The following is a 24,578-nucleotide window of genomic DNA, read 5'->3' as shown; positions in this document are numbered from 1 at the left end:
CAGTAAATCATTCCACCAAAAAAGGGCTAAACAACATGATGTCAGGCCAGGGTGGAATGAATATGGAGCTGAACTGCATGTAGAGGCTAAAGAAGCTTCTAGAAACTGGGTCTCATCAGGAAGAGCCAGGCGTTGGCCAGAGTGTGAACACAAGAAACAGGCTAACGCTAGACTTCAATATGCTGTACGTTTTATTAAAAGAAATGAGCAGGCCATGAGGGCAAACTCCATGGCCACAAAGCCTCAGCAGAATAATGTCTATGACTTCTGGAAGGAAGTTGAGGTTATTAATAATAGTGAGATGCCCTACCATCCAGCATTGATGGGATTACTGGGCCTGGAAATATTGCTGAACTGTGGAGAAAACACTATGGAGACATTTTTATTTGTGTAAAGAGTGATGGATTTAATGTTGGTGACGTCTCTAACAATGATGATGTGGTTATTAGACCTGATGAAGTGTGCTACGCCATTGAGAAATTGTCAGTGAACAAAGCATGTGACCTTGACCAAATAACAGCAGGACATCTGAAGCATGCTAGCCACAGAATCTCAGTGTTACTGGCTGTGTGTTTTTCTGGATTGTTAATGCAGGGCATCCTACCTGACTCTATGTTGTCTGTCTTACTAGTGCCAGTAATCACAGACAAAACTGGTAAAATATCCAGCATAGAACATTACAGGCCAGTTGCTCTGGCTAGCATACTTTCCAAAGTATTGGAACCAATTCTCTTGGATAGGCTTCAAGAATACATATCAACTACTGGCAATCAGTTTGGCTTTAAAAATAAACACGGCACAGATTTGTGCATATATGCACTGCAGGAAGTTGTTAGTAAATATAGAAGACACAACACTACACTATGTATGTGTTTTTTGATGCATCAAAAGCTTTTGACCAAGTTAATCATGGTAAATTATTTGTTAAACTACAAGAGTGAGGGGTCCCCTCTTATTTGATCAGGACCTTGCATTTTTGGTATTCATATCAAACCATGCAAGTCAGATGGGGTAAGAGTATATCTGCCCCCTTCCCAGTGACCATTGGGGTCTGACAAGGTGGAATATTGTCACCTGTTCTCTTCAGTGTGTATATGGATGATCTCTCCAAAAAGTTAAGAGTGTAAGACTGGCACTATGGTGGGGTAGTCTTATTAATCATCTGATGTGTGCTGATGACTTAGTCCTCCTGTGTGCTTATAGTGCTGGCCTACAGCAACTGCTCAGAGTCTGCTCAAGTTATGCTGTGCAGCAGGACATCACATTTAACTCCAAAAAGAGTGTTGTCATGAGTGCTAAAACCAAGGAGGACGAGCAGCAATATGTTCCCTCATTCTTCTTGGCAGACCAAGCACTAAATGTGGTGAAGAAAATGAGATTTGTGGGTCACGTGATCAGGAATGATCTATGTGATGACGATGATGTGCAGCGCCAGTGTTGCAGACTGTATGCACAAGCCAATATGCTGGCACGCAAAGTTCAAATGTGTACAGATGATGTTAAAACTCCTCTTTTTGGGGCCTACTGTACTCCACTCTGTACTGCCCACTTGTGGCGCACTTATAGCAAAGCAACAATGAAAAAGCTGCAGGTAGCATATAATGATGCATTCAGAATCTTGCTCAAGCTTCCAAGATGGACAAGTGCAGGTCACGTGTTTGTGACTAGTAATGTTCCCACTTTTCATGTTGTGTTGAGGAATGTTATGTACACATGTATGTGTCGATTAATTGACTCTAAGAATGTAATTATAATGCTGTTAACTGAGCCTACACAAAGTGACACCAGGTCCTCCTCTTGTTTCTGGGACACTGGAACAAATGTCTGTATAGCTTTTAATCATGGTGGACTTGTGAGCTGCTGTTTTAGCTATATTTTTGTGTTCTTGTCTTGTGTTGTATTTCTTTGTTGTTGTCTTTAAAATGGACCTGTCTTTGTGTCTGAATAAAGTAAGACTTGATTGAATGATTGATATATATCAATATGTTCACTGATATGTGAAGAACAACCTGGGACTGTGACCCTTTGCCACCTTGAATGGTGCAGATATTTTGCCTGGCCCATGGACGACATGTGTGTGAAATATTTCGTGTGTGTGTGTATGTGTGTGTGTGTTTAACCTCCACAGATGCATCAAACAATCTTAAAACGAGGGCAGAAGCCAAAGTAGAAAGATGTGCAGTGTGTTGCAGAAGTGATCATTGCCCATTCTGCGACAAAGTAGAAAATCCAAATGAAATCCATCACCTTCAAAAGCATGTAAGTAAGCACAGCAGTCTGGCAGCTCAGCATGGAGGTATGTAGAGTCTTTGTGTGTTATGGTTCTTTATTGATGCAGGCCTGTTACATTATCATTTTAACCTGTGTCAGCTCAACACAATATTAAACAGACATAAACATTTCCTTTTTAATTGAACTAATTATGGCCCTGTGTTAAGCGTCTCACTTACTTATGCTCCCTCTTCTACAAAGCTGTTATTATTTAGGCCCTGGGTGCATGTAAGGCAGGCATATGTACCGCCACGGTACTGAGGAAGGTCCCACTCATTAAACATTCAACATTATGCAAAAAACATCCACCCACAACTCCAGCAGCACCCCCGTTTTCTCCTCCAGCACCCCCATTCACTCCAGCACCCCCGTTTATTCCTCCAGCACCCCCATTCACTCCAGCACCCCTGTCTACTCCTCCAGCACCCCCATTCACTCCAGCACCCCCGTTTACTCCTCCAGCACCCCCATTCACTCCAGCACCCCCGTTTACTCCTCCAGCACCCCCGTTCACTCCAGCACTCCCGTTTACTCCTCCAGCACCCCTGTTTACTCCTTCAGCACCCGTGTCTACTCCTCCAGCACCCCCGTCTTCTCCTCCAGCACCACCATTTACTCCTCCAGCACCCCTTTTTACTCCTCCAGCACCTCACTTTTTACTCCTCCAGCACCTCACTTTTCTCCTCCAGAACCCCCGTTTCTCCAGAACCACAGTTTTCTCCAGCATCCCAGTCTACTCCTCCAACATCACCACAGTTTACAGCAACCACATTTTCTTCATGTGCAACCCCAACTCCACTTCCAACACCAGTACCTCTATTCACCACCCCAGCAACATTCTCTCCATGCACTACCCTAACTCATCCATCGGAAAGCTTGCAGCAGCACCAGTAAGACTGCATGTGCGTCGGCAAGAAAGAGTGAAGTGCAGTCATTGTGGGCTCACAATAAACAGGAAGAACTTGTTGGTTCATATCAGGGAGAAGCACAAAAAAGGGTACAAGATGTCACAGAAAAACACCACCTCGCATGCCAGTGTGGTGACCCCAAAAATGGGATATTTGCAGTCGAAAAATCTTTTTTCAAGCCATGCACTCCTATCCATATTCCAAAAAAGAAAAACAAAACATGGGGTGCAAGCCATCAAGTCATTTGTGAAATGGAGGAATGCAATTCAAATACAGAATTTGCAGCAAGGACTGGAATTGTCCCATCTGAATGCAAACATTTAAAATCTCTACAATTCTGCCCCCAGTCTCAGACTACACCCGTGAATCTTCAAGAGGAGGTGCTGTCTGAAATGGTAGCTGCCAAGGTGTTTGCGGGGGACAGAAAGAGAACTTGTTTAAACAGACAAGAAGGAGCTAGCATTGCAGGCATTCCTCTTTCGGTTGAGGTGGCCATGGGGGGGGGGGGCTCCCTCGAAGAAATATGTTTCAGTGTATGAGTCAAAAGTCTCATATTATAGCAGACTTGGTAGGGTAGTAGCTGCTTATGATTCCCAAAGGAAGACTTGGCTCTGCCCATATTCCAAACCAAGACAATCTGTCTCCATGAAATCATTGCCAAGTGGCATCTTTTTCAGACGGACAGGCACATTTTTACAACTGTGAGGGCCACAGAGAGTGATGCTGGGGGAGAGACTGACCGACCAAGAAGCACAAAAAAAGAGTAATGCACAAAAAGATGGAGAAGGACCAGCATACCCTCCCGATGATGCAGGTCTCAAGAGGATGGTCAACTACTTTGGTAAAAAATAAACCCATACCTGCCCTGCTACCACAAAATCTGACCAGCGGCTCCTGAGCAGCTGAAGACTTCCCAAGACACGTTGGACCCAAGGAAGCAACGTGCAAAGAGTGGGCAGGGAACACAGCCCTTAATGAGCCAGTGCTGATCACACCAAAGGCAAGATTGGTCACATATACTGGTGTTCTAGAAGGTGAGCTCAAAAGAAAGGTAATCTAGATAAACGTAACTCATATTAAAAAAGTGACCCTACACTAAATGTTATCTGTGCTCTGTCAACTTGCCAAATCTAGTATGACTGACGTTTTTAGATCTAATATGACTGACACTTTTTTGTAGGCATTTCTACCTACTGCAGGACCTGCAGTAACTGTGGCCTGATGTCTCGATACCAGGAGTGGAGTGATGGTGTTCATAATTTGAATGATCACATTCTGTTAACATTACATATGTAGCACACTTGATAAGAATGACACTTACAAGGGCTGGTGTTTTTGTTGTTTTACTCCATCTGTCAAATAGACATTACAGAGGACACGTTTTCAGAGCACGGCTCACTATACGAACGGCAACACTCATCTGACGACTCTACCCGAATGCCCCAGAGTGCACCGCGGGAGCCAGCACTACGTCACACAGGCTAGAAGCAATTAACCTGCAGTGCCCTCCTGTGGCGAGAACCGGCTATCACAACAACACAGCAGACAATTCTCCTCTTTACTAGTAGTGAGTGGTCAATGAAGGTAAGTATATAAAATAAAAAATAGATGGGGGGCTACTAAATCCCAAGTACCCCACACTCTCCCCTCAAAAAGATAATGGCGTCCCGACATAACAAATCTACCAGTCCACATTGCATAACTTTTCATTGAAAAGATAGGTTATTACTAAGCAGGAGTCAATCTGGATACTGTACTGTAATCAGTCATAACATATAACACACATCTCCTATTAATGGTATATGTTTGCTGTAAATAATGTGCACTTGAATCCACTGCTTCGTCCGTCTTGAGGCCGGGGAGCTATAGTATCTGACTAAAAGCAAATAACTTTGTAATAGTAATATCCCTGGTGGTAACAGGTGTGTTCTAAAACACCAATGCTACAGTAACTCTATGTCTGGTGATCACAGGACAACTAAAATCACATAGCTATAACAATTGTAACATGTCAAAAGTTTTTTTTTTGGTTTTTTTAAAAAAAAAAATGTTTTTCATTTATTTATTTATACTGACTTGTCTGATTTGCTTAACTACCAGACACACTAGGCTGCCCTAGTCTGTGATAAGTAAACACTGGTGTAGGTTTTCTATTTCTCAAAGGATATGCTTTTTCTCTGGCAGGCTGCACAGCTTCCCCTGGAGGAGGCTGCAAGGCATCTTCTGGTGGAGGCTGCAAGGCATCTTCCGGGCTCTTGTCGTCATCGGGCTCATCCTCTTCTTCAGCTCCAGATGTCTCGCCATTCTCTGACACTGTCCCATTGTCCTCTATTGTTGCAGGCTGCTCCGCAAAATCCTCTTCATCTTGACCGTCTCTTTCCTCCGGATAGAACTCCAAGGCGTCTGGGCTCAGCTGACTCTGGATCCGCTCACTGGCTCTGACTGTTGGTCGTCCCACGATGCATCTCCAGTTATCCTCATCATCTGAGTCACTGTCCTGTTCCTGGTTCCACTGCATTTGTCTGTCTGTCTTCTTTCTCTCCCGTCTAGGTTTCACAGGTAAGTCCTCTTCTCTTGGCTCCACCGGCAGGAAGTCGCATGGCAGAAGAAGGTTCCTATGCATGATTCTGGTTCGTCCTTTTCCGTTCTCCGGCTTCAGCTCATACACAGGGCTGTCGGCGTGCTTCCTCTGTGTTACTACATGCACCTGGTCCTCCCAGAATGGTCTTAATTTCCCCGGTCCTCCTTTCTCGTTCAGGTTGCGGATGAGAACCCTGCATCCGGGATACAGCTCTGTCCCATGGGCCTTTTTGTCGTATGGTGTTTTGTTTTTTGGCCCCCTCCTTCCGTGCTGTCTCTGATGCTAGGCGATAGGCGTCATTCATGCGGGCCTTCCACTTCTCTGCATATTCTTGATGGGATAGTGCCTGGTCCTTTGCTCTAAGGCCAAACATCAGGTCAATGGGAAGTCTTGGATTTCTGCCGAACAACAGATAGTAAGGTGCAAATCCGGTCGCTTCATTTCGGGTGCAGTTGTATGCATGTATCACCTTTGGGAGTGACGCTTTCCAATCCGTTTTCGCAACCGCTGGCAGGTTTCTCAGCATCGCCAGAACCGTTCTGTTGAAACGCTCGACCTGACCATTTCCTTGCGGGTGATACGGTGTTGTGTGAGAACCCCTGACTCCACTGTACTCCTGCAGCTTGGCGAAGAGCTTATTGTCAAACTCCTTCCCTTGGTCATGGTGCAGCGTCGCCGGGAAACCAAATCTCAGCACAAAGTCCCCGAATACCTTCTCTGCGGCGGTCTTGGCAGCTTTGTTTCTGCATGCATAGGCTTGAACAAAACGGGTAAAGTGGTCCATAACCACCAGTATACACTCGTACCCTCCCTTACACTTCTCTAAGTGTAAGAAGTCAATGGAGACCATCTCAAATGGGTGTGTGGTCACGATGTTGGTGAGAGGGGCTCTGGTTGGTTTGTTGGGGCGCTTGGTCTTCAGGCAGCTACACACCTGTGTGATGTAATGTTCCACATCTTTCTGCATGTGAGGCCAATAGAAACGGTCCCTCAACAGGTGCAACACCCCCTCCACGCCTAGATGGCCCAGGTCTCTGTGGTTCTTTATACACCAGCTCATGGAACTTTTTCGGCAGGACTAGCTGAGTTCGGGTAGCTGTTTTCCGGCGCAGGATGCCATCATCATCAAGGCACAGCCGATGCTTCTCTCTCATGAGTGTCGCAACACCCCTGCTCGCACACTGTGTTTTTCCCCGAGGCCACTGATTGGAGGTTATGTACTTCAGCACCTCACCAATGACAGCATCCTCCCTCTGGGCGTCTCTCACCGTCTGACTGGGTATCTCTGCCACAGGTGATGTATGTTCCTTCTCAAACTCGGCTAGTGCTGTGGCTATGGTTACCGGACACATCCAAGGCTCAGCTCTCTCCAGCTGTACTGACAGCGCCTGGGTCACACTGTTCATGACCTCGGGGTGTACTTCTTGTGAACAGGTCTGCATGTACTGCTCCATCGGCATGCGTGAGAGGCCATCTGCGTCCCCATTGGCTCGTCCAGGCCGGTACTTGATAGAGAACTGGAAATCGGCTAACTCTGCTACCCACCTGTGGGTGGTCGCATTCAGTTTGGCTGTCGTGAGCACATAGGTGAGGGGATTATTGTCTGTGTAGACAGTGAATGATGGAGCGTGGTAGAGGTAATCTCTAAATCTCTCACATATGGCCCATTTCATCGCGAGGAACTCCAACTTCCCTGAGTGGAGATGGTAGTTCTTCTCAGGAGTTGTCAGTGTCCTAGACCCGTACGCGATGACTGCCAGCCCACCCTGTGACTGTCTTTGATACAATACTGCCCCGAGGCCCTCTCGTGACGCGTCGCAGTGAAGGATAAAGGGCTGTTCAAAGTCTGGGTAGCCCAACACTGGTGGCTGGATGAGGAATTCAATCAACTGACAGAGGACCTGTTGGTGTTCAGCTGTCCACTTAACTGGGTGGGAGGAGGGCAGATGGTCTCGGGAGCCCTTCCTCCCCTTGTCCTTTCTCTTTTGTTTGAGCTTCCCCGCTGCTGTCTTCTCTGGGGTGAGGAGGTCATAGAGAGGCCTTGCGATTCGGGAGAAGTTAGGTATGTAGGGCCGGTAATACGAGATGAATCCCAGCATCTTCCTGAGCTCTCCGATGGTCGTAGGTTCTCTCTCCTTCAGTGCCTGGACCGGGGCCACATCAGCGGGGTCCATTGTGTATCCATCCTTGGTCACAAGCCTTCCCAGGAACCTTACTTGGTTTTTGAAGAGTTCACATTTTCTTGCCGTCAGCTTGATTCCATGGCTTCTGTAGCGGTGCAGTACTCTTCTCAGGTGCTGGAGGTGTTCGTCGAATGTGGTTGAGTGGACCAGGTTGTCATCTAAATACGACTGACAAATGTCGTCCCTCAGCCCAATCAAACATTCCTCCATGGACCTCTGGAACTCTGCTGGTGCTGAGGACAGTCCGAAGGGAATTCTCACCCATTCATATAATCCCCACGGGGTGATGAATGCAGTCAGTGGGCGGCTGGACTCCTCAAGAAACCCCTGGTGATATGCCTTCCCCTGATCCAAGACAGAAAACCAGGCACTCCCCTTCAGGCTGTCGAGCATATCCTGGATGCGTGGTATTGGATGGCGGTCTGGGATGGACCTCTTGTTCAACTCACGGTAGTCACAGCAGAGGCGGAGGCTCCCATCCTTTTTCCGCACACACACGATTGGGCTTGAGTAGGGTGATTTTGACTTAGTTATCCAGCCTCTGTTCAGTAAATCCTCGAGGTATTCCTTCACTTCTTTATGAAGAGGCTTTGGGACTGATGTGTATGTCCGCTTCACCGGTGTGGTGTCACTCAGGCGGATCTTGAGCTGGAGTGATGGAATAGTCCCCACATCATGGTCATCGCGTGCGAACACACTACTCTCCTCCCGCAGTAGCTCTCTCACCTGCAGTTGTTGTTCAGGTGTCAGGTGGTTCAGAGGGACAGGCGGGTCCCATAGATCTTCCTCCTGGTGTTCCGTCTTGACATCACCTGGCCCTTTCAGCTTTGTTGTGTCTCTAATCACAGGTCTTCGTTCTGTACCTGTTGTGGAGGTCCCTGGGATGACTGGGTTCACTGTACTAGTCCCATCCACATCCAACGGCTTCACGGCGGCAGGGTAGATGGCTCTAGTTCTTTGGGTCTGCCCCAGGGGAGTCCGTGGCGGCAGTGTGATGTCATGAGCTGTGACGTTAGTCACTGGGACAGCGATGCGTGACCAGGTTCCCTTCTGTAAACATACAATGTTTTCATCCACCTTCAGGCCCTCTGGCCACTTTGGGTTCACATTAGGCTCAAAGAGGACGTTCTGGTCTGCTTGGAGGGGCCCTGCTCTAACACCACACTTAACAGTCTTTGTCTGGCCCGCCGCAATAGTCATGCTTTCTCGGCCCACTTTAACCATCCCCTCACCTTCCATATCATCTCGGCTCTTTATCAGCTTCACGAGGACTTCAGCCTTCTTGTAGTCAACCGCGAACGCAATGCTTAGTGCCTTTGTGATTACACTTGATGGCTGTCCAGCTCCCGACTCTAACAGGTGTTCAATTACATTGTAACCGATGATCGGTTCTTCTGCGGTGCCCTGGTGTGTGGTTACTAGTATTGGCACAGTGAGTTCCATTGGTGGGGTCTGAGTGGTGCTATTCGGTGCTAACTAGACAGTCACTTCCACCCATCCAGAGAAAGGAATGGTTGTCTGGTTTGCTGCTTTACCAGTAAGGGTGCCAGGGCCAAGGATCTCTTCTGTGCTTCTCACCTTGGTGTGTGGGAGATGTTTTCTCCTCCATTCTTCACTGATTAGGCAGACCTGCGACCCGGTATCCCACAATGCCTGTGTGGCTACACCATCAATGTAACAGTTTATCATGTATTTCTTTCCAATTAGGTTCAGCAGCTGTGACTGGCGTTTTGAGGAGATATGACTCACTGTGGGTGCTTGCTGTTCCCGCCCTGCCTCGTCTCGCTGTCGGGCAGACACTCTGGCTTCTAGTAGCTGAATACTGTCGTCGATGAGCTTGCTGGTGACAGTACAGCTAGATGTGTCTACCTGCTCCGATTTTTCAGGCCTCTGAGCTCTACACCCTCTTGAAAGATGGCCACTCTGTCCGCATTTGAAACAGTGGTTGCACTGGTCGCCCCTTTCACTGTCTTGACAGGCTTTGCATCCACGCTTCCTCACAGGCTGCTGCTGACGAGAAGGTCTTTGGCCCGAGGAGAGGTTCATGGCTTTTCTCATCTGTTCCATTTCTCCTTTCAGCTGTTGGATTATCTCGTAGAACGCAGACTCCTTTTGGTTCCCTGCCTGTGTCTTAAGGGCTTTCACACTCGCGGATGTTGATGGCGACGACTCCTGACCCCCGACCACTGCAGCTTCCGCTCCTAGATACTGATGTGCCTCAGCTCGCACTTCCCGCACTCTGGTTTCCTTACTGTGGGAGCTCTTCTTGAATTTCCGCTGTCTCTCTGACTCGAAACTTGCGGCCTCTATCATCTTAACAATGAGAACATCATCAGTAGTTGCTTGATCATCGAGATAGCTCTTGAGCTGATATTTTACCTGGTCATTCACTAGCCCAGTTCCCACAGCTCTTAGGAACTTCTTCCGTATCAGTTCAGGGCTGTATTGTTCATCAGAGCCAGGCTCTCTCGCTGCTGCTAAGAGTCTCTCTTTACATGCTATGGCTCGGAACAGGAAGTTCTGTGGTGACTCCTGACTGTCCTGTGTGATGTTGATTAGTCGGTGATATAGGTCCACAGAGCTATCCTCTTTGAAATGGCCTTTCAGAATGGTCCTCAGCTGAGGGAGGGTGAGTTCAGTTTTGATCTCTAACAAGTCACGGAGAGTCAGCCCAGGGCTGATGGCTCGGATTACAGCCTCTATTATCTCCAACTCGCTGTGGCCTTTTCTCACCCCCATATCAATCTGATGCGTAAGATTTATATAAGACAACTTGTCTATCTGCCCCCGTTCTCCTATTTGGCCATTTATCTTAAAGTCTCTGCGTATGGTCACTTCAGGGGGTTGGATTACTGACGGGATTGGGTTTGAAGGTTGACTAGGTCTACTGGGTTCTTTAAGACTTAGTTTTTCACTGAGGCGTGATATCTCTTCCTCAAGCGCTTTTGTGGATGCAGTAAAGCTGGACTGTAAGGCCTGATATTGTTCATGTAAGCTTGCCAATTCAGCAGCATCCTTGTTAGTACTGTCTGCACCTGCACCAGTATGTGACTCCGCCCCTCTCTGCTTCATTTCACTAGAGAGGTCCACTAGTCTGGACAGAAACTGACGTGCTACCTCTTCATCCTCCTTCTCAATTGCTTCATCCACAGTTTCACTAATAAGTCTGATCAGCGCATGCCTCTTTGTCTGGTTTTCAGTGGGGACTTTAGCAATAACACACACCTCTTTTAACTGGTCCAGCCCTAACTGCAGGAGGGTCTCACTCAGCCTGTCTTGCAGTTGCTCAAGCTCCAGTTCCATTGTTGGTCACGTGTTCTCACTCCGCTCCCCACTTCTTCTCCTGACAATGGTGGCAATGGCGCTGATCCCGGGTTTCGGCACCAATATTTGTAGCACACTTGATAAGAATGACACTTACAAGGGCTGGTGTTTTTGTTGTTTTACTCCATCTGTCAAATAGACATTACAGAGGACGCGTTTTCAGAGCACGGCTCACTATACGAACGGCAACACTCATCTGACGACTCTACCCGAATGCCCCAGAGTGCACCGCGGGAGCCAGCACTACGTCACACAGGCTAGAAGCAATTAACCTGCAGTGCCCTCCTGTGGCGAGAACCGGCTATCACAACAACACAGCAGACAATTCTCCTCTTTACTAGTAGTGAGTGGTCAATGAAGGTAAGTATATAAAATAAAAAATAGATGGGGGGCTACTAAATCCCAAGTACCCCACACATATGTGCATTTTCCTTCGTACATCACTCCAGGTAAGAAGCGATCATTTTGGAAGGTATGCTTTAGTATTGTTGTCCTTTGAGGATGTCCCTTACTGAGTCTTCTACACTGTCCTAGACCCACCATGCTGCTAGCCGAGCCATTGAAGTGTTGGAGAAGACTGAACAGAAGATATTTCCCAGTAAGGACACAATACTTCATGCATACATGCACTCTGAAGCCCTCACAAAGCACGACTACATGTATTCCTGCATTAAGTGTGGATACCATCCAGCAGTCGTCATGATGGACCTTCACAAAAGGCAGTTTTCAATATGCCTGGTAAGTCCCTAAAGTCATGGAAGTGCATCCTATTCTAGAGATACTTTTTTTTCATTTTAATTTCACAATGTTTTCTTAATACTTGATTTTACAATAAGTGATGTGGAGGACCCACCAGAGGACTTTGATGGAAATGTGGATATAGAGGACTTTTGGGAGACTGTGACTTCCAAGTTTGTGTGCAGAGGCTTATTACCAAGTGAGTAATTTTTACTCCAAGTATACAAAATAATATAGCATTTTTGGGACACATACTGTGTATTCCCCCAAGACCATCCACTACTGCAACAGAATGACTTTCCTTCATGCTTGATAACACTATTATTTATTGTCAGTCAGCCGTCTCTGTCCAATATTTCTTTAGTCAACAGATGGCCTAGATGTACCACTGTGGGTCCACTGTGCTCATATATCAACCGTTCTAATATATTGATGCTCAGTCAGTCCAAATTATTTGTCATGATTTTACACTCCGAAGGCAATAGAAAGAACCCCTTTGTGGTTTCTCCCTCATACCACAGCTGGGCCCCTTGGATTGGTCCAAAGACCGGGAAAGATGCCACCGTTTTAAACATGGAATATGCAAAGCTCCATGGACCAAGGCAGTCCTGAGAAGTGGCTGATCTGGCTTTAACCGAGGAGAGGCTTGAAGACGTCCTGACTAACCTCAGGGTAGCAGCTAGTTAAAGTAATTAATCATTAAGAATCTTGTAAATTTAGCAAGATATTGTTGTGTGATTATTGATTTCCTTTTGCGTTGAAATAATAGGTGGACATGGTTCGACAGTTGTGCGAGCAATATGGCCTTGACTCAAAAGGCTCAAAGATGGACCTTGTCTTAAGACTTCGGGGAGAAATGAAGAACAGATCCTCTTATGATAAGGTGTTTCAGGAGGTCTGGGGAGCCTCTGGTAAGATAAGTTATTATTAGTCTTTCTAAACATAAGTCTTTAACATACCAGTGTCATCTGGTTAATATAAAGAGATACATTTATTTATTTAACCTTTATTTAATGAGGCAAATCAGTTAAGAACATTCATATTTGCAGCGGAGGCCTGAGCTAAAACAGGGATAAAACAGACCCTCTGCCAGAAGAACACTAATGATGTCATAGCGATACTGTAAGCAGTTTAATAGCAACATAACCACTATGCCACAGGACTAACTCAAACTCCATGTATAATGCACTATCGTACTAATTAATCGGTGTCGGTTATTTTCCATTACTGTCACACGTCAGTACTCTCATCACCTCACAGTAGTTTTCTTTAGGTGGGTGGACAGTAGTCCCGTGCCCCTGTGCAGTCGTCTGCTCAATCAAATCGAATTTAGGAGCAGAAAGTCCCAGGGACTCTGCTGATATCCTTCTATCCTGCAAACACGTCCCAAACATTTCAATATATGACTTTGCAAGAGGTTAAGCAACCCATACCAACTTGAGGGAGCCACGAAGTTGCCATTCCAACCATATGAGGGCGCCTTCTTGAAGCAATGCCAAAAAACGTCCACTTGGCTGTGGAGGGCAAGCTCAAAGTGAACTTACCTTGGCTCAAGACCAAAAAGACGAACACTGAGCAGAACAGCCACCCACTCACAGGACCATCAGATCACTATGCCCTGTACGACATCTTCCATGGAAGGAATACCAAGGATGCCAGAGATGCTCTTCCAGAAATGGACCTTGTCCCTCACCTGGCTGGCTGGGTAAACAGCCAATGTGCAGAACAACTACTTTCTGAATTAAAGAAAAATAACTACTGCATGAACACAACAGTCCATCTGCATGCATCTTCATGAGGCACAACATACTGCATCATTACAACACTACATGCAGTAAGAAAACACAAGCCAGTGTACAAAACATGGTGGGTACAGCTGTCCGGCTACAGTTGGACTGTAATGGGCAGGTAACACTGGGTAATTTACTTCTCTACCCTCATTCACATTTATTTTCTTTCAATGGTTGATCTTCTCGCGGTCATAAAGATGTCTCAAGTGATTTAAAGTTCTTTACTTCAGGCACAGCGGCCCACTGACTCAGAGGAAATGTCACAGACCGGTGAGGGAGGGGGATGCAAGTAGAAAAGGATGATGCATAGAAGTTTCATGACATGTCAGTAATGTTTGAGGTCATTTCTAGGAGCTTGTTTTGCACTAGTTCTTTCCTTTTAATTTTTAAACACTGGAATAATCTTCTCCTGTGTGTCCATACACTACTTTGGACACTGTGCAGTAACGTATAACATCCGGGACAATGGTTCAAATCACAACATCCTTTGTCTTAAGTTGATGTACATGGGTGGAGTTCTGAGGCAGCAAACGGTAAGAGATAATCAGTTAGTGAAGCCAGTAAAAAGAGTCATTGTAATACTAATATGATTCCTTCTTTTCACACTCCTGATCCCGTGTCTGAGCTGACCCCGGGTTTGACAACAGACCTTCCAAATGTGGGAGAGAACAGGATGCTTTGGGCTGTTGATCTTCTCCCAGCGCAGCAGAATCTGGTGACTTATAAACGTTGCAAACATTTTCATAAATGATGTTGATTGAATACTGTTAATTTAGCTAGTATTTAAATACATTTTTTCGTTGCTTTATCCAGCTGGCTTATGTCTTGATAAAGAGAATGGTCCAAATGAAGAGATTCTACAACTGAGCTCAACCCAAGCATTAAAGAGACGTGGCTTTTGGTTGTTGGGTTTGGATGAGTTTGAGGCGACGCTAATGAACCACATCTCATGCTGATTATACTGAATTAAATGTTATGTGTTTTTATTATGAGAATACATCAGTTTTCATTTATATTCTTTTCTTAACAGCTTGCCAATGAATGTTTCAACCTCATAACTCAAACGGCAGCGTTAGAGGTCAGTTTGGTTGTTTTTGTTGGTATATTTGGTCGTATGTGTAGTAATTATGCAAGATTTATAGTGACACAAACGGCACCATCTTGTTTATTTCTCTTCAGGGCAAAGATGGCTTGGCTGTAAACAGCTTTGTGGCGGTGACCTGGTTGCCACCATTGTACGGCACTCCCCCGGAGGCTTTACCTGTTGGTATCCTTTAAAATTCATGGCACGTACGATGATGTGTTAACTAGTTTACTGTTTACTGCAGGTTGTTCCATCACCTTTTTTATCCCATCTCACAGGACGATGCCTCAGCCAAGGACGTCATCTTTCTCCCTTCCTGGGAATCGGGCCACTGGATTTCATGTGTAAGTTACCTGTCTCATATCTTATGTACTGTATGTAGATGTAATGTGTAGGATCAAGGACTCGGTGATACACTAATGTGAGTTAGCTAGTAGTTCGTGAGGTTAAGCTACATTGCTGTATATGTTAACTGTTTCTTTGTATCCTTTTTCCACAGCTGCTTTGTACTTGTGCTGGTTGTGTTCATAATAACAAAAGTGTGCATTGTGATCTCTGAATCGGACAAGTTCACATTGTTAATTCAGTTCAATCCAGTTTATTTGTGTATTGCTTTTCATCACGGACGTGATCACAAAGACACTTGACAGGGTTCAAAGCTTTAATGTCGTGTTCTTCACAGATTCTCAAGCCAAAGTGTAGGGAGTTGCTTTGTCTAGGCTCCCTAAACCCTTTAGATTTTGGACAACACAGCTACATTGACATTTTCAGGTTTAAATTTCAGGAAAATATATACTGTTCTGCATCCGTACTAACAATATGCAACTGTTTGGAGTTCATACTAACACTTCTGTTTGTTCATACTTAATCCTCGGAGGACTGGAGTTTGACACCCATGCTATGGTAGTTCAGTTTAAGACCATACTTTTTTGTTTCTTGTGTTGCTAAATGTGTCATTTGGCATACATAATTATTCTTCATAGAAGTAGCAGCAGTAGTAATAGTAGTCAGATTCAGCAGTGAAACCCAACCACTGATTGTAACACGAGGGGGTGGTTCTGTTTTAAACCCCAACCCTTTCTTTTTTTAACTTGCCATACTTATGCCTGCTCAAGAAAAGATGCACAATACTGAACTGTGTTGTATTGTTAGTTGGTCGCTAACAGCCACACTGTGCTCCTATGACAGGAACTTGGCGAATCATATGTCTCATGGCCAGTGGACCACATCTGTCTTGGGAGACTGTGAGGTGAAGCTTTTTAATTTCTTTACGTGTAAAAACAAAATGTTTTCCACCAGTAAAGTAAAGTATAATCATAGAATGTATATTGTCTTATTCCACTTATAAGTTACAGAATGCACCACTGCAGCTGGGAGGCATTGACTGTGGGGTATTCATGTTGATGGTAAGTGATCTTATAATTGCTGTAACACTACCTCTGTGTGTTACACACTACACACTTCATTTGTAAGCTGCATTTTTTAATACAACATAAGAGTTTTGATTGTTTTTCAGACGCCCTCTATGTGGCCCTGGGAATGCCATTTGATTTCACTGATGTGAGTTTGTGTACAAACCCCAATTCCAATGAAGTTGGGACGTTGTGTAAAACGGGAATAAAAACAGAATACAATGATTTGCAAATCCTTTTCGACCTGTATTCAATTGAATACACTACAAAGACAAGATATTTAATGTTCAAACTGGTAAACTTTATTGTTTTTTGCAAATATTCACTCATTTTGAATTTGATGCCTGCAACACGTTCCAAAGAAGCTGGGACAGGGGCAACAAAAGACTGGAAAGTTGAGGAATGCTCAAAAAACACCTGTTGGGAACATTCCACAGGTGAACAGGTTACCTGGAAACAGGTGCGTGTCATGATTGGGTATAAAAAGAGCATCCCCGAAAGGCTCAGTCGTTCACAAGCAAGGATGGGGCGAGGTTCACCACTTTGTGAACAACTGCGTGAGCAAATAGTCCAACAGTTTAAGAACAACGTTTCTCAACGTACAATTACAAGGAATTTAGGGATTTCATCATCTCCAGTCCATAATATCATCACAACATGCAGAGAATCTGGAGAAATCTCTGCACGTAAGCGGCAAGGCCGAAAACCAACACTGAATGCCCGTGACCTTCGACCCCTCAGGCAGCACTGCATTAAAAACCGACATCATTCTGTAAAGGATATTACCACGTGGGCTCAGGAGCACTTGGGAAAACCATCGTCAGTTAACACAGTCCGTCGCTACATCTACAAGTGCAAGTTAAAACTCTACCATGCAAAGCCAAAGCCAGATATCAACACCACCCAGAAACGCCGCCGGCTTCTCTGGCCCGAGCTCATCTGAGATGGACTGACGCAAAGTGGACAAGTGTGCTGTGGTCTGACGAGTCCACATTTCACATTGTTTTTGGAAATCATGGACGTCGTGTCCTCCGGGCTACAGAGGAAAAGGGTCACCCAGATTGTTATCAGCGCAGAGTTCAAAAGCCAGCATCTGTGGTGGTATGGGGGTGTGTTAGTGCCCATGGCATCATGGGTAACTTGCACATCTGTGAAGGCACCACTAATACTGAAAGGTCCATACCGGTTTTGGAGCAACATATGCTGCCATCCAAGCGACGTCTTTTCCAGGGACGTCCCTGCTTATTTCAGTAAGACAATGCCAAGCCACATCCTGCACGTGTTACACCAGCGGGGCTTCGTAGTAAAAGAGTGCAGGTACTGGACTGGCCTGCCTGCAGTCCAGACCTGTCTCCCATTGAAAATGTGTGGTCCATTATGAAGCGCAAGATACGACAACAGAGACCCTGGACTGTTGAGCCACCGAAGTCGTACATCAAGCAAGAAGGGGAAAGAATTCTGCCTACAAAGCATCAACAATTAGTGTCCTCAGTTCCCAAATGCTTATTGAGTGTTGTTAAAAGGAAAGGTGGTGTAACACAGTGGTGAACATGCCCCTGTCCCAGCTTCTTTGGAGCATGTTGCAGGCATCAAATTCAAAATGAGTGAATATTTGCAAAAAAACAATAAAGTTTATCAGTTTGAACATTAAATATCTTGTCTTTGTAGTGTATTCAACTGAATATAGGTGGAAATGGGTTTGCAAATCATTGTATTCTGTTTTTATTTACATTTTACACAACGTCCCAACTTTATTGGAATTGGGGTTTGTACATTTATAATAATTTCTAGAGAAAATGGACAGTGAGAATACTTTTTTTTCACAATTAACATTTTACAAATCTCCAACTATCATATTGTATCAGTTTGACATGCCTGAAATACGGCGGTGGTGGTGCCTGCAGCTGCTGGAGTCATTTCCTCTGGGAAGTTACGCTATATGGACAAAAGTATTGGGACACCTGGCCATTACACCTACAGGAGCTTTTATGCGATCCCATTCTCAACCCATAGTCATTAACATGGAGTTGGTCCCCCTTTGCAGCTATAACAGCTTCCACTTTTCTGGGAAGGCTTTCCACAAGATTTTGTAGTTTGTGTGTGGGAATTTTTGTCTATTCATCCAAAAGAGCATTTGTGAGGTCAGGCACTGATGTTGGACGAGAAGACCTGGCTCACAATCTCCGTTCTACTTCATCCCAAAGGTGTTCGATGGGGTTGAGGTCAGCACTCTGTGCGGGCCAGTCAAGTTCTTCCACACCAAACTCACCCAACCGTGTCTTAATGGACCTTGCTTTGTACACGGGGGCACAGTCATGCTGGAACAGTAAAGGGCCCTCCCCAAACTGTTCCCACAAAGTTGGAAGCATAGAATTGTCCAAAATGTCTTGGTATGCTGAAGCATTAAGATTTCCTTTCACTGGAACTAAGGGGCCTAGCCCAGCCCCTGAAAAACAACCCCATACCATTATACCTCCTCCACCAAACTTTACAGTTGTCACAATGCAGTCAGGCAGGTAACATTCTCCTGGCATCCGCCAAACCCAGACTCGTCCATCAGACTGCCAGACAGAGAAGTGTGATTTGTCACTCCACAGAACACGTTTCCACTGCTCCAGAGTCCAGTGGCGGCGTGCTTTACACCACTCCATCCGACGCTTGGCATTGTGCTTGGTGATGTAAGGCTTGCATGCAGCTGCTCGGCCATGGAAATCCATTCCATGAAGCTCCTGGTGCACAGTTTTTGTGCTGATATTAATGTCAGAGGAAGGTTGGAACTCTGCAGTTATTGAGTCAACAGAGCGTTGGCGACTTTTACGCACTATGTGCCTCAGCACTCGGTGACCTCGCTGTGTGACTTTACGTGGTCTGCCACTTCATGGCTGAGTTGCTGTTGTTCCTAAACGCTTCCACTTTTCAATAATACCACTTACAGTTGAACGTGGAATATCTAGCAGGGAAGAAATTTCACCAACTGACTTATTGCAAAGGTGGCATCCTATGACAGTACCACGCTTGAATTCACTGAGCTCTTCAGAACCACCCATTCTTTCACAAATGTGTGTAAATGCAGACTGCATGGCCAGCTGCTTGATTTTATACACCTGTGGCAATGGATCTGAATGAAACACCTGAATTCAGTGATTAAGAGGTGTGTCCCAGTACGTTTGTCCATATAGTGTATGATCGATATACATGCTAGTGATGAGTGACTGATTGTACAATGTAAAACATCGTTATTGGGGTATAATTATACTGCAAGGGTGTGCAACTAGTATTTAACAAACCAGCTAAGATTCTTAATGGCTTTACAGTGTTTTATACCTGCTGCAAAGTTATATTGCTGTATACTCCAATTAGCAATTGATTGCAATTTTCAAAGTAGCATCTGTCATAACAACAATTCATCATTTAGGGGTTTACAATATGGATTATGTACATTTCCATTATGCAAGTGATTTGCAGTGTATGTCAAGTAACACACACTGGAAAGATATGACATTGTAATTCTAGTTCACTTTTGCTTTTAGTCGAGTACTGCAGAGAATCCAGACAGAACCACTCCCCATGGAGGAAGACACCCCACCACAGAGCCTCGAAGTATGTACAGGGAACATTTAAGTACTACTTATAGGGTTGTTTACTCATTTACTTGATCTGTTTCATATATATGTTTACCTGTCAGTAATAACATTATCATTGATTTGAATTATCGTCCATTTCTCAAACAGGATGCAGTGGTGATGGAAAACATTTTGTGCCATTTTTTGAGGGGCCCCACGAAAGTGCGTGTGGAGGAGGTGCCCTTGTCGCCCCCTGGTAAAGATCAACTGCTACAACAGGTATACCACGAGCCATAATGGTGAGTCCATGTTCCCGCGCCAGCTGGAATAAAACACACAGTGGTTGGTTCTCAGGTCCCATATGGTCTAGCGGTTAGGATTCCTGGTTTTCACCCAGGCGGCCCGGGTTCGACTCCCGGTATGGGAATATATTATACGGTATCACGTGTTCTCCTAAACGTCAATCAAACCGTATAATCCAACCCTGAGTTTATGAAATAGAAAACAATCTAGATGTGTTCATTACTGTTAGCGATAAACTCATATCGGCAGGATAAACACCAATTTAACTTTGTGTGCAGTTTTACACAATGTCCAGTGTTGGTCAGTTATGTGTAAAGATGACCAGCGAGCTTTGCTGGAACCAAACATGTCAGTGGGTCTTAAAGTGACGGACCAGATGCCTCAGTAACGACTGCTCCATCTTTTTCTAACAGTCTGCACACACACCGACACACGTGTCCTGCTTTTTGGGACTGGCGCTGGTCAGTATGAAGTCCGTGGTTTGGTCAAAGTGAGTCGTCACCATCACCTGACTGACCCGCTGTGATCGTATAGTGGTCAGTACTCTGCGTTGTGGCCGCAGCAACCCCGGTTCGAATCCGGGTCACAGCAGCGGATGTGAAGCTTTTGACTCTGTGAAGGAGGTCATTTTAATGTCCTCCTGGGAAAATATTTGCGAAGCCCCTTAACACTAGCACGACCGGGATTTCACTCCTACCTAAAACCACCATAATAATAATAATGATAATTATTATTATTATTATTATTGTTAATATGATGATGAGGATGATGATTATTATCATGATTATTATTATTATTATTGTTAATATGATGATGATGATGATTATTATTATCATGATTATTATTATTATTAGGGTGCCTCCTGGGCGCCTTCCTTTAGAGGTTTTCTGAGCATGTCCAACTGGGAGGAGACCCCGGGGTAGACTCAGAACTCGCTGGAGGGACTACATGTCCAATCTGGAGGGACTACGTGTCCAATCTGGAGGGACTACATGTCCAATCTGGAGGGACTACATGTCCAATCTGGAGGGACTACATGTCCAATCTGGAGGGACTACATGTCCAACAGCTCCTGATGTGTGATAAGAAAGGAGAAGAAGAAAGCAGGAGGTGAGGAAGAGGTGTGGGTGAGGAAAAGACTGATCTCACATGGAGCCAGCGGTCCATGAGGGTGTCCTCTTCATCCTCACATGGGATGAGGATGCAGTCTGGGACCTGTGGCAGATGAGTCTGCAGCTTCCTGCAGACATTGTGGACTTCCTCTGTAGCAGCTGCAAGACTGCGTCCTGCAGCCTTTGTGTCCTGAACCTGAGAACATCCCACACACAGGCACAGACCAAGAGAAAGTACACATGTACACAGTGAAACAGTCCAACACATTAGTCCAGCTCACCACAAGCAGCGCACAACTATACAACTGTACGTCATCACAGACTAAAGGCATATTGTGATGTTTCAAATACACAATGAGATGAACTGTCATGACGTCACATGCAAATGAAGAGATGCTTGTCACAGCTGTACACATCCTGCTCTTCTCTCCAACCCACATCACAGCAACACACATTGTCATTACTTGTGATGTACTTCTAATATTTATCAAAATTTAGCGCTATATAAATGTAGTCCATTATTATTATTAAACATGTTAGCATTATTTTATTGTTTTTTTCTTAAATATATTTAATGCCAAGCATGCTATGCCTGTAACAAGTGCTGACAGCGGTCTCAAAGCATCCAGATGATAATTCATGTACTTGAAAGTGTCTATTAGGACACAGTAGAAATGTATTTCCCTTCAAGCTGACCAAGCTTTGAGAAGCATTAGTTTCAGCTCAATAGGACACCTTGCCCCCCTACCCCCCCCCAAAAACCCCCCAAACTTTCTTTATTTACAACAATGAGGTACAGTTACAATTGTCATTCAAAAACAGTAAACCATGGCGGTCTATTCCGTTGCCTAACGACACGGGGATCACAGGTTCGAATCCCCGTGTTACCTACGGCTTGGTCGGGCGTCCCTACAGACACAATTGGCCGTGACTGCGGGTGAGAAGCCAGATGTGGGTATGTGTCCTGGTGGCTGCACTAGCGCCTCCCCTGGCCGGTCAGGGCGCCTGTTCAGGGGGAGGGGGAAACAGCGTGGTCCTCCCACGCGCTACGTCCCCCTGGTGAAACTCCTCACTGTCAGGTGAAAAGAAGCGGCTGGCAACTCCACATGTATTGGAGGAGGCATGTGGTAGTCTGGAGCCCTCCCCGGATCAGCAGAGGGGGTGGAGCAGAGACCGGGACGGCTCGGTCGGATACAATTGGAGAGAAAAGGAGGGGGGGGGGCAAAAAAATAAAATAGTAAACCAATAAAAAGCAAATTTGTACAAGCCAGACGACTCCAAAGTCCATTCATTGTGAGTCTTTTTAGAGCTCAAGTAAAGTGTACTTCCTTTTTAATACTGAAGGTCTTTGTAGCTTTTTTGTTCTTCACATTTTCTATTTCTCCCCCTCAAGGTTCAAGATTAACTTTATTGTCCCACAAAGTGGGAAGGTTGGCTTGGGCTTTCACCCATAATGCATAAGCTGGAGCTGCACCTGGGGAGAAAGCTGGTCTGGTTGGTGTGCAACCTGCTCACTGGTGAGCTTCCCCTGTGCCGTCTCATTGTTGACCTTGATGGCTCTACTCTGTCAGACAACAAATTATCCGGGCCAAAAGGAAAGCTCCTTGATTCTGCTGCAGACTTGGATATCAATCCAAACTTCACCTGATCTGTGTTGGCCCTCCACTGATCAAGCTTCCTGACAAGGTCATTCAAGATCGCTCAACTGATCAACACTATGGCTATGAAATGTCTGTGCAGCCAGGGACGGAGTGCTTCCTGCAAGGCTGCAAGGCTCTGTTGGAGACTGGAACAGTAAACCACAGCTGCTGGTTCACAAAGTGAACAGACTTGGTTCTGGGTGTCAAAGCATGGACTTAAAAGGAAAGAACCTGAAGAATCTGTAATTCATTGTGGAATTCACCACTGGAGGGTATTATCCATGTTGGTTCAACGTGAAGGTGAAACACTCCGGGATCGAAGGGCCTAGCCACATCCTGTTTCAGCTGGACTGCCTCAAGTCCCAGAGGAAGGAGGTGCTGGACCTTGTGATGCTGACTGTGAGAAGATCTGCTTGGTATGCCCACAGTGAAGCCATCTTCCAAGCACCGCTGTGCTCTGAGGATCAGAAGGAGAGGATTGAGGGGGGGAGAATCCTGTCCATCAGGGGAGAGGGGGACCCAGACACTCAGCTAGGGGACTCCTCTGTCAGGACCCGAAGGACACCTGACATCAAATGTGATGCTTCCAGCATTGGTGACTTGATCAGCTGGTCAGAAGGTGTGTCAGAGCCACCTCTCACCTGCTCTTTAAGCACCTGGGAGGTGAAGAACTTCACCAACACCCCATGGAGGTGCTCAACTGGTCTTGTCACACACAAAGCACTGAGAGGGTTGTTAAAATGGTGACTGAGGCAGGAAAAGAGGGATGGAAGGATCCGGGCTCAGGAGACCAGCAGGAGGCTGATGTCCAAGAATGACTCAAAGCAGGACTTGTGCAACCTGGCAAAGTTCTAGAAGTCAGGAGATTGATCTCTGTAACGGTATCCAGTGATATATGTGCAGTTCACCTGTTAATAAATACATACATTTGATTTGGCTTTGTCAATATAAAGGATTTCCCTTATATCTTTTAATATCTTGTAAAGGGGTTGAAAGAGCAAACTGGCAAATTAGAAATACAAAATGATGTAGGTTAGAGTTGTTCTATCCAAAACATAAACTCTTCTTTGAATCCCCCATTAAAAAATCAGAATTTTGGAGCTTTGAAGAAGACATTAACTGGGATGGGTCAGTAACTACCCGAGTGGTTTCCTTTTTTTCTTCCCCCAAGCTCAAAGAGGTTGTGTAAAAGCAAAAGCAATATAGTACGTCACTAACAAGAACTATTTTAGAGACACACACACATGCACGCACACACACACTCAAGTTTCTCTCCAAACTGGCACTCATAGAGGCCCACATGAACGCTGTGGTAGTGTCCTGCTACTGGTCTTCATAGAAAACTGCAGCCATGGCAAGGCCGACCTTAGCCACCTTCTTGTCCTTGGCCTCAGGCTCCATACTGGTGCGGGCCAGACCCATCCAGTATGTTTCTGTGCAGGCCTGGTAGTCCATTAGCGTCTCCCCATCCTGCACTGGCGGGAACTCATCATCATCTTCCTCATCATAATCCTCACTTCCCTCTTCAGACCTCTTCATCCTAGCCCTCATCGCCTCCTTTTCCCTCGTCCTCTTCCTCCACATTGTCCTCTGACTCTGACTCTTCCAACCACTCCTGTGTTTCTTCTGCCTCCATGGGTGCATCCTCCCCTGCCGTCTCATCCTCCTC

The 24,578-nt window shown here is 45.6% G+C and overlaps 2 non-coding genes and 1 pseudogene across 2 annotated transcripts; all 3 read left to right on the top strand.

The window, feature by feature from the left end:
* The first annotated feature begins 2,563 nt into the window (after window positions 1-2,563).
* On the top strand, window positions 2,564-15,073 carry LOC130125468 (uncharacterized; annotated as a pseudogene).
* Window positions 15,074-20,209: 5,136 nt separating this feature from the next.
* Window positions 20,210-20,281, top strand: trnae-uuc (transfer RNA glutamic acid (anticodon UUC)). The gene has a single exon. It is a non-coding gene; the product is annotated as a tRNA-Glu (tRNA).
* A 395-nt stretch (window positions 20,282-20,676) lies between these two features.
* On the top strand, window positions 20,677-20,748 carry trnah-gug (transfer RNA histidin (anticodon GUG)). The gene has a single exon. It is a non-coding gene; the product is annotated as a tRNA-His (tRNA).
* The last annotated feature ends 3,830 nt before the right edge of the window (window positions 20,749-24,578 follow it).

This window comes from Lampris incognitus, chromosome 15, assembly GCF_029633865.1.
Source record: "Lampris incognitus isolate fLamInc1 chromosome 15, fLamInc1.hap2, whole genome shotgun sequence".
Classification (NCBI taxonomy): domain Eukaryota; kingdom Metazoa; phylum Chordata; class Actinopteri; order Lampriformes; family Lampridae; genus Lampris; species Lampris incognitus.
This window is presented reverse-complemented; position numbering and strand designations above follow the sequence as displayed.